Here is a 15,906-nt window from a genome sequence, read left to right as displayed (position 1 = left end):
AACTGTCATCTGTGACGTACAGATGACCTTGCACCACACTGAATAAAAAGTAAATGCAGGGCGCATGTATTCCTTTATAGTTGAATAAACAAGATGTGAGGTGAATAAATCCCTGAGTCAGGTAACGTATGTTGACTGTGTATCTGAAGAAGCAAAGAATGTGAACAATTTGTGAATTTGAGTAAATTAATAAAAATTATTAGATGGTATTTTAAACAATTGTTCAGGTGAGTAAATAACGAGTCATGTGTCCAGAAGACTTGAATCCAATCTATGATTTGATGGAGTGTATGTTTTGGAGAAGTAATACTTATGTCTTGGCGTTGTAGCGGTAATGACCCCGGGCTTTCCCACCTGTGTATAAATCATATAGAGTATGAAATTATATGTAACAGGACTGTATCATTTTAATTTACTTATTTAAAAATAACATTCTGTGAGTTAATAGAATAATGATCTGTCATGCTTGCTGATATATCAAAGAATGTATATACAGTGTATATAATAGATTGACAATTGTTCAGTTCAGTGTTGTCTGTTGGCCCAACGCTAATACATTTACTATAGGTTTTAGTGTATTAGTTATTATAATAGCATTAGGTAGGTGGTACCGTGTACACCAGCTTTGAGCCGTCTCTCCTCCTTGCTTCTTTGCCCTCAGTGTGAGATAACACCCCCCCATACCAGTCTGCACGCACATCCCTCTTAGGTGTGTGTGAGTAGTGTCGTGACTACTGCTGGCCTGAGTCTTTATAACCCCACACTAAAGGGGTTACTGTGTTCTAGCAGGAGCCCAACTGGCTATTAACCTCTCCTTTAGTGGTAAGCCCCACCTTACACACACACACACACACACACACACACCTTGTCTAGACTTGGTGTGTGTGCTCGTCGTTGTGTTTCATGTGACTGTGTGTTTAAGGCATGGAAGTTATTCCTTTAGTTTGGAGACATCCAGCTCCTCGGTGAACATGTGGGGGTGAGGAGAAGAGCCGTTGTGTTTTGTCCAGGATTTCTAAATTATTTCCGTCACGTCGTGGGTATCGTGTAGAATCTGGTGTCCCCAACACTTTGACTCCTTCAGGAGAAATGAGCTATGACTCCATTTGTTAGGTATATTCCCAACAGTGGAAGTTTTGGATGATCCAATTTAGATACATTACTTTTATTATTAACGATTGTTAAATTGTGCAACCATACCAGTTTTGACCACCTTGTCAAATACAATCTTGGATGTTTGCGTGACTTAAGTGAAGCCCCAAAGAGACCAACACTCGCTTGAAACGACAGTCAATTACAGTAGGCGCTGTCCATGGTTCTGAAATCATACACTGGCTCATCGCTCTTGAATCGCTGCTCGAACAATTTAAGTGCAACACACAACCTCTCCGTAGCCAGACACAGACACAAGTGTCCTGCCCACTCCATAAGGTTGATATAGGGTGAGACATTAGCTCACTCCCCATGGCTCCGATGAGTCATGGGGACATCTTTTATGACATTACTATAAAATGTTCCCCTCGCTAAATGTTCACCTTTGTCATTCACTGGAGTTGATGCCAGCAGTCCTCCTAAACAGAGACCAAGGTCAGACAGGAGGTCCCTCGAGCACTCGGGATCACTGTGAGTGGGCGAGGCACAGTCCTGAAGCCTCCCATTTATCACCCCGAGATTTCAGATTTGTTTTTTATCAGTGTAGGTGAGGCTGGATGGAAACGGACTGTAGTGGGCGGGAACGGTTTGAGATGACGGTCCTCTCTGTGCTTGTCACACATGCACGTTGGCAGGAAGGCAGACAAACACACACACACGAATCGGGAGGCATTGTTTGTCCGTCTTGACACTGTCTAATAAACTAATGAAGAAAGCGTTTTATCCACCTCTTCACTAACGGAGTGACTACATTCGGTTGAGTCCTGGATTTTTAAGTATTATTAATCTGCAGATTGGGAGAGAAGCAGCCCTCTGACAATAAATGACAACACAACACCAGGCTTAGGTCTCAATCATGTCTCTCTTGGGTCTGAAGGGCGAAGGACGGTGTTTATGGATAGAGAAAACATACAGCCAATAGGTGTTTGTTATTATAGGCTGGCGGATACAACATCATAGACCTGTGACTGTGACTAAACCTGTGATTAACAGAAGCACATAGGGAATCCCATTTCTTCCACATAAGCCAACGGCTAGTTCAGCTCTTTTTTTTCCCCCTCTTCCTCCTTCTCTCCATCCCTCTCGTATGATTTGGCTCCCTCTTTCTACCTCCCTATCTTGCCCCTGCCTACCCCCCCACCCCACCCAACCCGACCAATCACGGCATATTGAAGACATGAATTCTTTTCCACATCCAGGAATGCCTCCCCCCCGGTGGCAGTCCTCTCTCCGCACACACGGAACTGATACCATCTCTCTGCACCCAGGCTATTTTTCACCATACCTGGCAATTTTCCACGGCGGACACATCTCCAGCTGTGAGGTTTGCCAGCTACCACCCTCCTTCGTCTGTGCGTGTGTGCGTGCGTGTGTTCCCAGAGTGCTGAGATGCATGTAACCACCCCCCTCTCTATAGTCTGTGGTCTATGTGAGTCTTTACCTTCTGGAACACACCGAAGGTAGAGACATGAAGGGGGCCATGTATACCTGTAACAGCCCCTAGGCAGATCAATGGTGATATCAATCACATGACTGTGCATCTAAACACTGTACAGGCTAGAGGGTGGCCTTCCCATGGGGCTCATATCCAATTATGATGTGAGTGTGTGTTTGTGCTCGGATGTGTGTACGCTCGAGCGCAAACAACGCCATATTCAGATAAGGTCAATCTAAGGTAATTAATCTATACTGTCGAAAAGTGCTAGCACTAGCAAAGGCATTGTTCAGTGCAGAAATTTGTTAAATGCTTTCTGTTTTGTTTTTGTTTTTTTGTTTTTTTGAAGCTGGCGGGATCATAGTCCATGATAGGACGACTCCCTGGGAGTGCTTCTCTTTCTGTTTTGATTGGTTGTCTAGCCAAGTTGATGTTGAGGTGTGTATTTGCTGTGTGTGTGCTGTACACGTAGGAGTGGGAGTCAGGGATTTAGGAGCTGGGTCATTTTTTACAATGTTATTTAGGCCTAGGCTGCTATTTATTTGATACGCATTTATATTCCACAAAGCCTAATCAACCCAGCATTTAAAATGAATCCGACAGGTCACAGGCTACTGTTGATGCTGGTAAATGTGCCAGCAAGCTGTGTGTGTGTGCATGCATGTGTATGGGTGTGTGTGCGTGTGTGTATGGGTGTGTGTGTATGGGTGTGTGTGTGTGTGTGCATGCATGCGTGTGTGCGTGTGTGTATGGGTGTGTGTGTGTGCATGCATGCGTGTGTGCGTGTGTGTATGGGTGTGTGTGTATGGGTGTGTGTGTGTGGGTGTGTGTGTGTGTGTGTGTGCATGCATGCGTGTGTGCGTGTGTGTATGGGTGTGTGTGTGTGTGTGCATGCATGCGTGTGTGCGTGTGTGTGTGGGTGGGCAGGTGGCAGGATTGTTTTGTATACACGAGGGAGATGCCATGGCGACACGCACCTGGAGACATCTTCACCTTCCTAGACTGCCACTCTAATCTGATGATTGTTTACATTACCATTGCAGCTCATGATATCCTGACCTGTGGCTGTAGCAGTCGTAGGTTCTGGGACGATGTCTGTATTCTTGTGCACACACTCAGTAATCGACCTCCCTGTGACCAAACTGTTGCAAATACGTGGTAAACCGAGTCTTAGTCTGTTTGCATTATGAAGACGTTATTTATGTCCAAGGAATTTGATCGAATCCTTGGTCTTTCTGACAAGCATTTGGATTTGTGAGCGAGAAACCGTTATGCCACAGAGAATGCAGCTTTAAACCAAAGCTTTAAGGCAAAAGTACACGCACACACACACACATTCACACGTGTACACACACTCTTACTTTCTTCCCGACACTTGCTTGGCTTGTTCTCAGACCCCCTGCTGACTTTGCTGTTAAGAAGACACAGGGAGAGAATAGCCCATACATCAACAACACCAGCATCCCCCCCAAAGAAAGTAAAGAAGGAAGCGAGCACAACAAAACTGAGAGCTGCCTGATGCAGATACAGGCCAGTGTTCTTATCTAGGAGTAGAAGGGTGCTGATTATGCAATTCTAACCCCCCCCGCCCACCCTTCCCCCCTCTCCAAGGGCCCCTGGCTCAGGGAATTCAGACTCTTCAGCTATTAGCATCTCATTAAAGGGCCGACGCCAACCGTTGATTGGGAAATTAAATGTAGCTTACTTAGCCGTAATGAATAATGCATGACCCCCACTGTAGCCAGCACCCAAGAAAACTGGAGGCGGTGTGTACATGGGCGCAATTGTTACTTGAAGGTTATTTTGTTTGTTTTTGGTTGCCGTGAACACGGTGTGTATATAAAGTGTGTGGAGGTCAAAAGTTAAACTCGAGGTGCTTTCAGGGAACACTGTACGGACAAAAGTATGTGGACCCCCCCCCCCCCAACAAATGATTGAGGTGTTTCAGGTACACCCATTTCTCGGCAGGTGCATACAATCCGTAGACAAATAATGGTTGTACTGATGAGCTCAGGGACTTTAAAAGTGGCATTGTAATGGCGTAAGATGTCAACTTGGCCACCAGACACTTGGTGAGATTTCTTCCCTACGACGAGTGCTGCCATTGGGGAGCGGAAGCGTCTTGGAGCGACCCCAGCCCAACCCACCCGGTGGTCGCCCGTGCAAACTCCCAGAGAGGGACCTGCTGAGTGTTGAAGCGTGGAGCACATACAAATTGCCTATCATCCTCCCAGAGTTTCCAAAACTGCCGTCCAGAAGCACGATCAGCACCAGAACCGCGCGCTGGGAGCTTCGCAAACCGGGTCTCCATGGCCGAGCAGCTGGACGCAAGCCTCGCATCCACATGCGCAGGGCCAAGCGTCAGCTGGAGGGGTTGTAAAGCATGCCGCCACTGGGCAGCTGGGGAAACGTGTCTCTGGAGGGGCCAATCACGCTCCCCGATCTGGCCACCTGATGGACAAACCTGGGAGTGGCAGATGCCAGGAGAACCTTCTGGACATGCACAGTAGGTCACTCGCACAGAACGTTATTCTGATCACTTGAACTATATTCCAACCCCAGTGCTTGCAGTTTAAACTGTTATCGGAGAAAGTGTGTTCTCATCCCAGCCTATGGAAGCGAGGCAGCTTTTGATGACCTCGAAGAGAGCTGCACACTGAGCACCAGAAAAGACGAGTCTGCCAGAAGTCACACAGATGTTGCATTGTTATGCTTGTCCTCACAAAATTCATAATATTTTTTTCTGAAGGCTTCACGAGCGAGCAAGGGAGGGGCACAACGATGAAACGAAGTCATGGAGAGCGAGGACAAACAGGGCTGATTCCTGTGTTCTGTCAGCTGCACAAGAAAAAGCAGCAGCATAAGCGGGGTTGATTTTGAGGCGGCCATTTTGAAGGTGGCTTCTTTCATTTAAAAAAGAGCCGATTCACTCTGCACATCTGCACCATGTATCATGCAAATTCACTCGCAACACCCCCCTCAGGGGGCAGAGATGAGAGATATTTCCCATAACCTCTTACACTGATGAAAAGTTTACCCCTATTAAAACAAACATGTCCCCAGAAAGATATAGCTTGTGTGAGAGAGGAAAAAACAAAAAACATGTTTATGCAGATGATCTTTCCCCCCCCCCTCTATTGAGAAGGTACTCATGTATACTGAATGTATGTATCTCTCTCAGGAGGCTATGTTAATATAAGGACTCGTTGGGGCTCGACACCAGTTTCTCACGCTGAAAAGAATCAAAGGGAACCACATTGCCTATTGAGTTGGTTCCTCCACGGACAAATTAGTACACAGCATTTTGCCACGGTTTTTAGATTCTGTAACGAGTACTTATTGAAGTTGTTGTTTTATTGACTTCTCCAATGGCCATATACATGCTTGCACCTGTAGATTCAATGTGATACTAAATTTGAAGAAGCCCATACAAACCATAACATTTTAACTACTGCAAATATGGCGTAAACCCACCGAATATTGAGGTTGTCAGTCTCCAATGTGGATATGCCCTAAGTGACCAGCAAAACATGGCGCGCCATCAAATGACCCACCTTCTCAAGGTGACATCAAATGACCCACTTTCTCAAGGTGACATCAAGTGCACACTTTGGGAGTCGTATTACTTTTGCCAACATTTCTGTCAGCCATGTACACATGCTCAAATGTGCGTTATGCTGCATGAACAAGGTTCTCCCTCTTGGCTAGTTAAATAAAAGTGAACCCATTGACTTTGCGTTCTGGGGAGGTGGAAGATTGGGTGACTGCATTCCTAATTGATTGACTTCACCCACCACGTTGGAGAGTCTTTTATTTGCCCTATTGGCTTCTTCTCTGCAGTTATTAATGAGAAACATTAGATGGGGGAGCTGCCTTAGAGGGGAAATGTAATTGTCATTTACCCTGCAATGGCAGTCTCTAGAATGTGTGTGTGCGTGTGTGCACGTAAATGTGCGGCGGCTTGGTGGCTGAAGAAGTAGTTTTGACGTTCATCAGTTCGTTATGGGAGTGAACCTAAGATAATATTACAATATGTCAAGGCAATGCCTTTTCCCTCTGATTTTTTGAGTTTGAAGCAGTTCAATTCTCTTAACCGAGACACCCATGTGATACTCCTGCTTTATTGAAAAACACTGTATCTCCCACTGGGTATGACGTTACGCCACTTGAAACCCTTTGTCACTAGATGGCAGCACTGACCACTGTCCTCTGACAGACCTACGGCTTGCAATGGAAGAGAGAGGACTGTGGCAGGGACAGGAAGGGTTGCTTAGCGATGACAAGCGTCCGTGGCTGACGCTGTTACAGCTCACACTGTTCAAAAGGACACGTGCAAGCCGGACGAGGAGCAAGGCTGTACACAACTTTCCACCTTGGCCCACTCTCGACCGTGCGTCTGAAACAAGAAATACAGGCTGGGGGTGGAGGAAGCGACAGCGGGGGGGAATGTTGACATCCTGCCCCCACGCCCTCCTGGCCTGTTCAGATGTACGCCGGCAACCTGGATTCCTGCGACATGCAATATCACTCTATATTTTCGGTCATTTCTTTTCGTTTCCTAGTCTCACAGACCTTCCCAGGCATTGCCAGTCCACACGCTCGGTGTTCTTGGCCCAAGATATGGATGTTCCTGCTCCTGCTAAAAGGAACATTGCTCATTTCAAACAATTTTGGTGACGTCATTCACTTCATAATCAATATCTAATTGATTTTATTACCAAGCTAAATGCAATTAATAGGCTTTTGACAAGCTAATTTAAATGCTCTTAGCACTCAAAGTGGATAGTACTTCGGTTATATCCAAAATAAAGCCAATGTTCAGAGTCACCAGCACTCGTGGCCAACTGCTTTAAATGTCCATTATCACAAATTGCCTAATAAAACGTCTTTGATTGTCATTGGTGGAGGATTAACTGCTCTTGGGAGAACTCCAGGTCCTTAATAAGCTGTTATGTTTTCTGGGAAATTATTTGAGGGCTGGTGGTTTCAAGGAACTTTTACTGTGTTCTTCACATAAAAAGATCAGTGAAAATCATGTTTGTGTTACCAGAGGAACAAGGCTTTCACATGTATGGTCAAATTAGTTTCTGAGAGAGTCGCATGCGTCTATGTACTCATCACTGAGTTTTTATGACACACACACATCACGCATCAAAAGGCTCAGACGGGGACTAGCCATGCATGAAACTCGGAGGGGTTGTGTGTCTGTGGAGGGGATGACCGTGGGTGTAACCCCTCCCAGAAGTCGTCTGGGAGGGGATAAACAATTTACTTAAATCTCATTTGAATGGATTAAATGAAAGCTTAATAAACTTTCTTTACATTGATCTGTACATTTCACTGTACTTAAAGTCAACTTTAAAATATGTCAGTATGTTTGTACTTGGAGTTTGTACAGGGGGTTAGATGGCTGAGCGGTTAGGGAATCGGGCTATTAATCAGAAGGTAACCAGTTCGATTCCCGGCTGTGCAAAATGACGTTGTGTCCTTGGGAAAGGCACTTCACCCTACTTGCCTTGGGGGGAATGTCCCTGTACTGTAAGTGGCTCTGGATAAGAGCGTCTGCTAAATGACTAAATGTAAATGTACTTATAGTGTACAAACATGTGTGGAGTGGATCGAGAGGTGTTAAAAGGGAGAATAATTCCCCTGTTTCTCTGGCATATTTTCGTACAAAACGTAAAGGTTTGCTAGATGAATATTCCAAACGTTTGTGACTAAACGAGCCGCTGGCATTTTTGGCAAATTCTGAGGGTTGCGGAATCACACCAATTTACATTTGTAAACACTTTTCAAATAGAACTAGGCCAGTCAAGAGGAAAAAAATAAATAAAGGAAAACGGAGAAACCCCAGTGCATCTTAAATCATATCCTTTTACTTAGCGTCAGACTGCCATTTGTTCCCATCTTGGCATTCAAAGGAGGAGTGTTCGTTCCTCGAGCGAGACTGCATAATGCTCATCCTTGCTCCATTGGCCCAGCCCTTGAGGTCCGAGATGGCTGTGACATCTGTTTGATAACACATTGCAATTGGAACGTTTTAATTACTCCGTCAAACAAAAGGACGTGGCTGATTTGACCCATCCCTTTTCTACCCTCTGGAACCATTGTGTGTTCGATCCGTGAGGAGGGTTTTTCAGAGAGGGGTGGGTAGATGGTCTCCGTGTGTCTACGGAATGTATTTGTGCTTTAGGCCGGCGCGCCACATTGAGTGAGAGAGGAGGGCTTGGCAGGGACTGTCTCTTCCCCTCGGGGTGAGCCTTATTTGCATAATGAGCCTTGTTGTCTCCGTTTACCCAGCGGACGTTTGCGACCATATCTCTGGGGGATGTGTGCAGACCTGGCATTCGACTGATACACACACACACACACACACACATTTAGAGACGGATGCACAAACATACACGTTCCCAATTGTAATATAACTAAGACAGACTTACTTGACCGAGAGTTTGTTTTTAAGCTTTCTTCATCTGTATACCAATCTGAAAATGTCTTGCTCTACGTCTTGCTCCATAGGAAGAACCTACAGTAGGAAAGCCAGTAACTTGAAAGACTAGATTTAAGGAAACATGGGTTTATAGGACACAATAATGCTTTATCAAGGAGGACAAGTATAGATTGACTTCAGGACTGAATATGCTTGTATATTTCTACTTCTCCACTGCCTCCTATACGCGGGAAGAGGACAATGGTGATAGATGGTTGAATGACATGGTGAAATGTCCTAAATGTTGATGATGATTGCGTTCCTGCCATATTAACATCATTCACAATCACAGTGAAGGTTTTAGTACCAAGGCCCCTTGAGAGGATTTAAGAGCCACCTGCGACACAAGAAGAGAGACAAATGGATACCTAAACCCTTCAGTCATTCTCTTGCGCTCTCTAGTGAATGCAGGTGCAGTGCTCGTTGATGGCTAATTTAGTTGGTGGTATTTATGTCCTGAGTAATACACTTACCTAGTAAAGTGTCCTGTTTCTGAGATAATCAAGACACACAAATATTTGCCTTTATAGTTAAATGACCTAATCTCCCTTGATTTCCAACTATGCTTTCTAAAGCCTGGTTTATGCTTCAATGTCAAACGCGTCTGCGTAGGGTCCGCAAAAGCTGCACAGCAAGGCTCGCACAGCAAGGCCCGCACAGCAAGGCCGGCACAGCAAGGCCCGCACAGCAAGGCCCGCACAGCAAGGCCCGCACAGCAAGGCCGGCACAGCAAGGCCCGCACAGCAAGACCCGCACAGCAAGGCCCGCACAGCAAGGCCCGCACAGCAAGGCCGGCACAGCAAGGCCGGCACAGCAAGGCCGGCACAGCAAGGCCCGCACAGCAAGGCCGGCACAGCAAGGCCCGCACAGCAAGGCCGGCACAGCAAGGCCCGCACAGCAAGGCCGGCACAGCAAGGCCCGCACAGCAAGGCCGGCACAGCAAGGCCCGCACAGCAAGGCCGGCACAGCAAGGCCGGCACAGCAAGGCCCGCACAGCAAGGCCCGCACAGCAAGGCCCGCACAGCAAGGCCCGCACAGCAAGGCCGGCACAGCAAGGCCGGCACAGCAAGGCCCGCACAGCAAGACCCGCACAGCAAGGCCCGCACAGCAAGGCCCGCACAGCAAGGCCGGCACAGCAAGGCCGGCACAGCAAGGCCGGCACAGCAAGGCCGGCACAGCAAGGCCGGCACAGCAAGGCCGGCACAGCAAGGCCGGAACAGCAAAGCCGGAACAGCAAGGCCGGCACATCTTATGGCCATCTTCCCCTCATACAATTTCACTGGTTCTCTCCAACGCGTCATACCAGAACGTTTATTTGTGTCTTTCCTCATATAGCTAGGGAGCTAGCTATAGATAGTAGTCAGATACCTAGCTATAACGGGGAAGATGCAAAAAATATGGTTTTGTTTACCAAAACACAGTAACTTCTTCTGTGAGGTTATCCTGCGCTACTAGCGAACACACGACCATTTGCGCGATTGCGCCACCTAGTGCCTCCCAAAAATGCAATGGCTATCTACACAACAATGCCGCACAACTTTAAATGCCGAGCACGTCTCTGCACTCCCGCACATGACATTAAGAGCGCAGACCCGCAGAAGTATAAACCAGGCTTTAGTCTCACCGTATAGTCACATTGGACGGGTGTGTGTGTGTGTGTTTCAGTGTTACAGTGTTATAACTGTAGCTGGTAGCACCCAACAGCCTTTCCCAGTGCGCATGTGGTGTAAGGGCTGGAGGTACTGACGCGTGACAATAAAATGCAGAGCATGAAATTAGCTGTAGCTTGCAGCAAAATCACTACTGTTCCCCACCCCCAATCACCTTGTTTTTCACATTTGACATTTGGCTACGTATTCACAAATAAACCTTCTTTTTTTGGGGGTTGGAAAAAATGAATTACATTTATTTAATTTGTCAAAACTTCAGAGTCTTCTCTTTTCTTTCGCAAGCGCCACACAGTCTTTTGTTCTCTACCACACACGCACAAACAGATGAACACGCACAGATGTGCACACAGATAAACACATCCAGGTACGCTAACGCACAAGTCCACACTCACACTAATGTAAACGCGTGCACACACCCACACACACGCACACCCCTAGTGACAAGGCGCTAGATGAGCTCCTGTGAGCTGAATAACGAGCTAATCACGAGCATCCCAATAATAAATAGGGCTTGTTCATACTCCACTAATCCCAGTCATTTAGCTGGCGTGGAAGCCGGAATCAATTACCACCACAGTCTCCAGCCCAGCCCTTAGTTTGCTCTCTCCTGAATGGTGGGGTGAGACCCACCCTCCCAGCTCGTGTGTTCCAGAGAGGATGTTGTCGGGATTGTGTGTGCGTGTGTGTTTGAGTGGTAATCAAGACGGGTGTCTTCATAGTGGGGGTATGGTTGTGTGTGCGTGCACGAGAGCCAGTCCACATCCTATACCTACACATCATCAAGCCTCATAATATAGCCTTGCGGTGCAAATGTTAGCGCTTAATAACTCCCAATTGATTTTGCCATCCCATGAAATTTCTGCTTGTAATGTCATACCAATCAAAATCCCCATCTACTCCCATGCATGCACCGAAAGAGCACAAAGGGACTGAGGAATTCCTGGAAAACAATTTACCATCTGGGCTTAATAGCATCTGAAGGCTGCGGCTGGGCGATCGACCGGCGCCACGGCGAATCAGCCCCATAGCCAACGCTTTAATTACAGCCCTCCGTTCACAATGCTTGATAGGGGGAGGGAAGGGGGAAGGAGAGAGAGAGACACAACTATAGCAGGTGGCCCCTAGAGACAAATAAACCTGGACAGAGTGAGGTATACTCACACAGACACACACACACTCGGCGAAGAACTCGCGCTGAACAAATCCGAGTGGACAGGTAGTCAGGTGCTGCACCTGCATAGACTCGGCTACCCTCTGTTTGTCTCCCACATATTCCTAAAACCTTCCAGAACAGAGCATTGAATCATTTTGTAGCTAGGCTAACAAACCCAAAAAACACATCAGGAAGCCTACTTACTGAACACAACATCAGCAGGGAAGAGAGTCGAACCTAAAATGGCCACACGCTCCAATAAATGGACTTCCTTCACAGGGAAATGTGGTCCTGCACAAGGCTTTGACACCCTTTCCTGTGACCACAGCCGTAGCCAATCAGTTTTATAATTGCTATTGTCCATGTTGGTTCTCTGCTAATGTATGTTTTGTCTTGATCCAAGAGTAAGGTTTATTTGCAATTCATACTGATGCAGCTCACTCAAACTTGTTCACAATTGAGGAAAACGATGTGATTGTGTGTGCGCAACAGTACTTAGCTTTGGATGTGTCTGATACACTTTATGTCCAAAAATGGGCATGCACTCGCGATGTTTACGTGCGTGTGCATGATTTTGTGTTTGTTTTGCGCCTGTTAAGCCAATTAAACCCTTGAAGCCTGCTGTTAGCGCTGTCCTTTGGATGACGCCTCTGACCTCTCCTTATCCTCTTAATCTGATCAAGGCTTGCATCTGTCCGTACACACACACACACTCAGACACTCGTACGCACACACAAACACACTGGTGCTGAATTGCAACCACCACATTGCCGAAAGGACATGAGCAAGGTTTGGTTTGCTAATGAATGCAAGAGAGATGCGCTGAGACTTTCAAGCACTGTCGAACTGCCTGTAAGAGAATTAGTTATAGAGTCAAGTTCAGCAATTTAGAGCTGTAAATTAAACATTAAATGATGATGGTTACGTGTGGTGAGGTGTGTTGTTTTGTGTTGCATGTGATTTCGTGACACGAAGAATCCACGGGCTGTTTTCATAACAGGTAAACGTCTTTCATGACAGGTCCAGATTTGCACCTCCTTCGAGCCCTCAATGTCCAGATGCAGAACTCGAGCTTTGAGCCCGGCGAGAGCACTTCCCGTTTGATCTAGGCTACTTGTTCTTAGGAGAATTGGGCTAAACGTTTCATGTAGGCCCTGTGGTGGAGCTCCACTAATGGTGACCTACACCTCCACCAGAGGCCTTACACAAAATCATTTCATAGAGCGCACTATCGGCAAAAATCGTCATAGATCTCATGACTTGGTGATGTCGGTTTACATTTACATTTAGTCATTTAGCAGACGCTCTTATCCAGGGCGACTTACAGTAAGTACAGGGACATTCCCCTGAGGCAAGTAGGGTGAAGTGCCTTGCCCAAGGACACAACGTCAGTTGGCATGACCGGGAATCGAACTGGCAACCTTCGGATTACTAGGATTAGGTTTCCAGGTGTTCCTTCCCTTAGGTTTTCCTTCTGGCCCGCTGCCTCAATAAACAGAGGAAAACAAAGAGGGTTGGAAACGGTGAACATGAACGGAATTTAGGCGACATACTTCATCATTTGGATTTGTAGTCAGATCAGCCAACGTAGTGGCAGCGAAAGGTTGTTATCCAGTTTTTGTTGTTGTTGTTGTTATAGCCTCCAATAATGATTCTGGGAGCAGATCCCATAGGCAGCCGTTTAGCATCCTGATTTGGGGGGGATTTTACCCAGTCTTTCTTTAAGCCCCACAAGTCGAGGAACTGGAAGCTGGGATATTGTCTTTGGAAATGTTGAACATGTTCTGTGTACGTTTGGCCATTTTGAAACGTGTTCTGAGAAGCATTTTTCCTCTGAATCCAATTTTCCCTCCCACCAACTCTTTGTATTATATCACTCCGTGTAGACGTCCACCATTATGAGCGCCCAAACCTGTACACTCCAAAACGGATTTTGTCCTTTCAATCACTGTCAACCATTCCCTGTCCCTTTCTCTCTTTCTCCCTTTAATACCTTGGTTTTATCGATCGCCAAAGCTCATTCATTTGCAATCTCTCCTGTTTACCTTATTAGGACTGGATTAGAAGCTCATCGATTGGTCTTTTTACCCCCTGGGGGCCACTGACGACACGCACAGGTTGATTCAGCCGTCACTTGACATGAGGGCGGGCTTATGTCCTAACAGACTAACAACTAAGCAGGGGCTCAATCTTCCAGAGGTCTTACATTTACATTTAGTCATTTAGCAGACGCTCTTATCCAGAGCGACTTACAGTAAGTACAGGGACATTCCCCCGAGGCAAGTAGGGTGAAGTGCCTTGCCCAAGGACACAACGTCAGTTGGCATGACCGGGAATCGAACTGGCAACCTTCGGATTACTAGCCCGATTCCCTCACCGCTCAGCCACCTGACTACCTAGGTCTTCAATGCAGCATGTAACAGTTTTTTTCTTGACATCAACATAGGTTATTGATGTATTTTTTACTCTTTGGTGTTTGCCAAAATATATTATGAAGTATATTTAAGGATTTCTTAAATGTAGCTTATTTAAGTCCACCAACTTTATGCACAGAAGTAGACCCAGGTTTTGCTTTTCCTAAATCAGTAATCCAGCCGCACTAACTAACTAACTAACACAACCATATATCAACACTAAAACATGTCCGATCAAGTCCTATTGTCTAGGTACTTCCTCTCTGCTTGGTCTTGTGTTTGCTGTGGAAGGTTTCTTCTGTGTGTGTGACACAACGTCACAACCAGGGACAGTTTATGCAAATACGCTTTCCCAAAGGCTCTTGATTCGCTGCAGTGTGTTCAGATGAGAGCCTATCCCGGAGCTGTGTTCCTTTCACACCGCTTAAGAGCCCCCACCCCCCCACCCCCTTATTCTCAATGGTTCATTCCCCAGTGGAACTGCAACATAAAAAATACATACAAATAATTCTCAGCTTTTCCACCTCCCTCACGTTGAGTCTTCCCGATACTCAGTTGTCTTCCCTCGTCCTCCACTCTCCGCCCACGTGTCTCCTCCTCCCCACTTTCCTTCTTCCCCACTTCTCCTCCTCGTGTCTGTTCAGCCACACGAGTGTGTTTAGTGTTCGGGGGTGTAGAGGGCTTGTGTGGGATCCACAGAAAATAACTTCTTAAGGCCTGTACAAATATCCCTAAGCTGCCACATCCGATTGGTGTGCGTGTGTGTGTTTGTGCGTGCCTAGAAGGGCTCTGGTCCAGTGAATGCCTGCGGGGACACGCACACACACACACACACACAAGCATACACACCCAAAGACGCACACACTCGCACACATATTCCGCTTTAGCCAATGGTGCTTGCTAACAGCTGTGCAGCTACTGTACATATTATGTGTACTTGGAGTCATGGATATTATGGGCTGCGTGTGGGTCTGTTTGTGTGTGTTTGTGTATTTTTGTGTGTGTGTGTGTGTGTGTGTGTATTTGGCAGTGGGGTTACAGAGGTTAAGGGGAGCTCATTTCACGCCCTTTTATTTGAGCTGGTCCCATGAGAGAGGTACTCTATAAGCATTATCAACTCCACCAGCTGGCTTAAAGGGGCCAGTCGCTACAATGACATAAACACACACATACACACTCACACACACACCATTATTGTTAATGTCCCTCAAGATACAACAATGTGCTTGAGATGCTGTGTTTTCATGTCTGTTTGTCCATCATTGTCCTTGTCTGTGGGCTACATATTAGTATTACTATACCGAACTAAACTATACACGAACGTATAGCTACAACAGCGTCTGTCAATATTCACTCTCTTTCCCTCTCCCCTCCTTTCTGTCTCTTTATCTCGTTCTCGCTTCGTTCTTTCTCTCTCTCTCTCTCTCTCTCTCTCTCTCTCTCTCTCTCTCTCTCTCTCTCTCGCTCTCGCTCTCGCTCTCGCTCTCGCTCTCGCTCTCGCTCTCTCTCTCTCTCTCTCTCTCTCTGTGTCTCTCTCTCTCTCTGTCTCTCTCTCTCTTTGTCTCTCTCTCTCTCGTCTGGCACCTCTCCCT

The 15,906-nt window shown here is 46.6% G+C and overlaps 1 protein-coding gene across 1 annotated transcript in view; it reads left to right on the top strand.

The window, feature by feature from the left end:
- adck1 (aarF domain containing kinase 1) overlaps nt 1-15,906 on the top strand; it is a 69,540-nt gene that overhangs the window by 5,189 nt on the left and 48,445 nt on the right. The gene's annotated exons all lie outside the window — the stretch shown is intronic.

The sequence above is a fragment of the Osmerus mordax genome, chromosome 9, assembly GCF_038355195.1.
Source record: "Osmerus mordax isolate fOsmMor3 chromosome 9, fOsmMor3.pri, whole genome shotgun sequence".
In the NCBI taxonomy this organism is placed as follows: domain Eukaryota; kingdom Metazoa; phylum Chordata; class Actinopteri; order Osmeriformes; family Osmeridae; genus Osmerus; species Osmerus mordax.
This window is presented reverse-complemented; position numbering and strand designations above follow the sequence as displayed.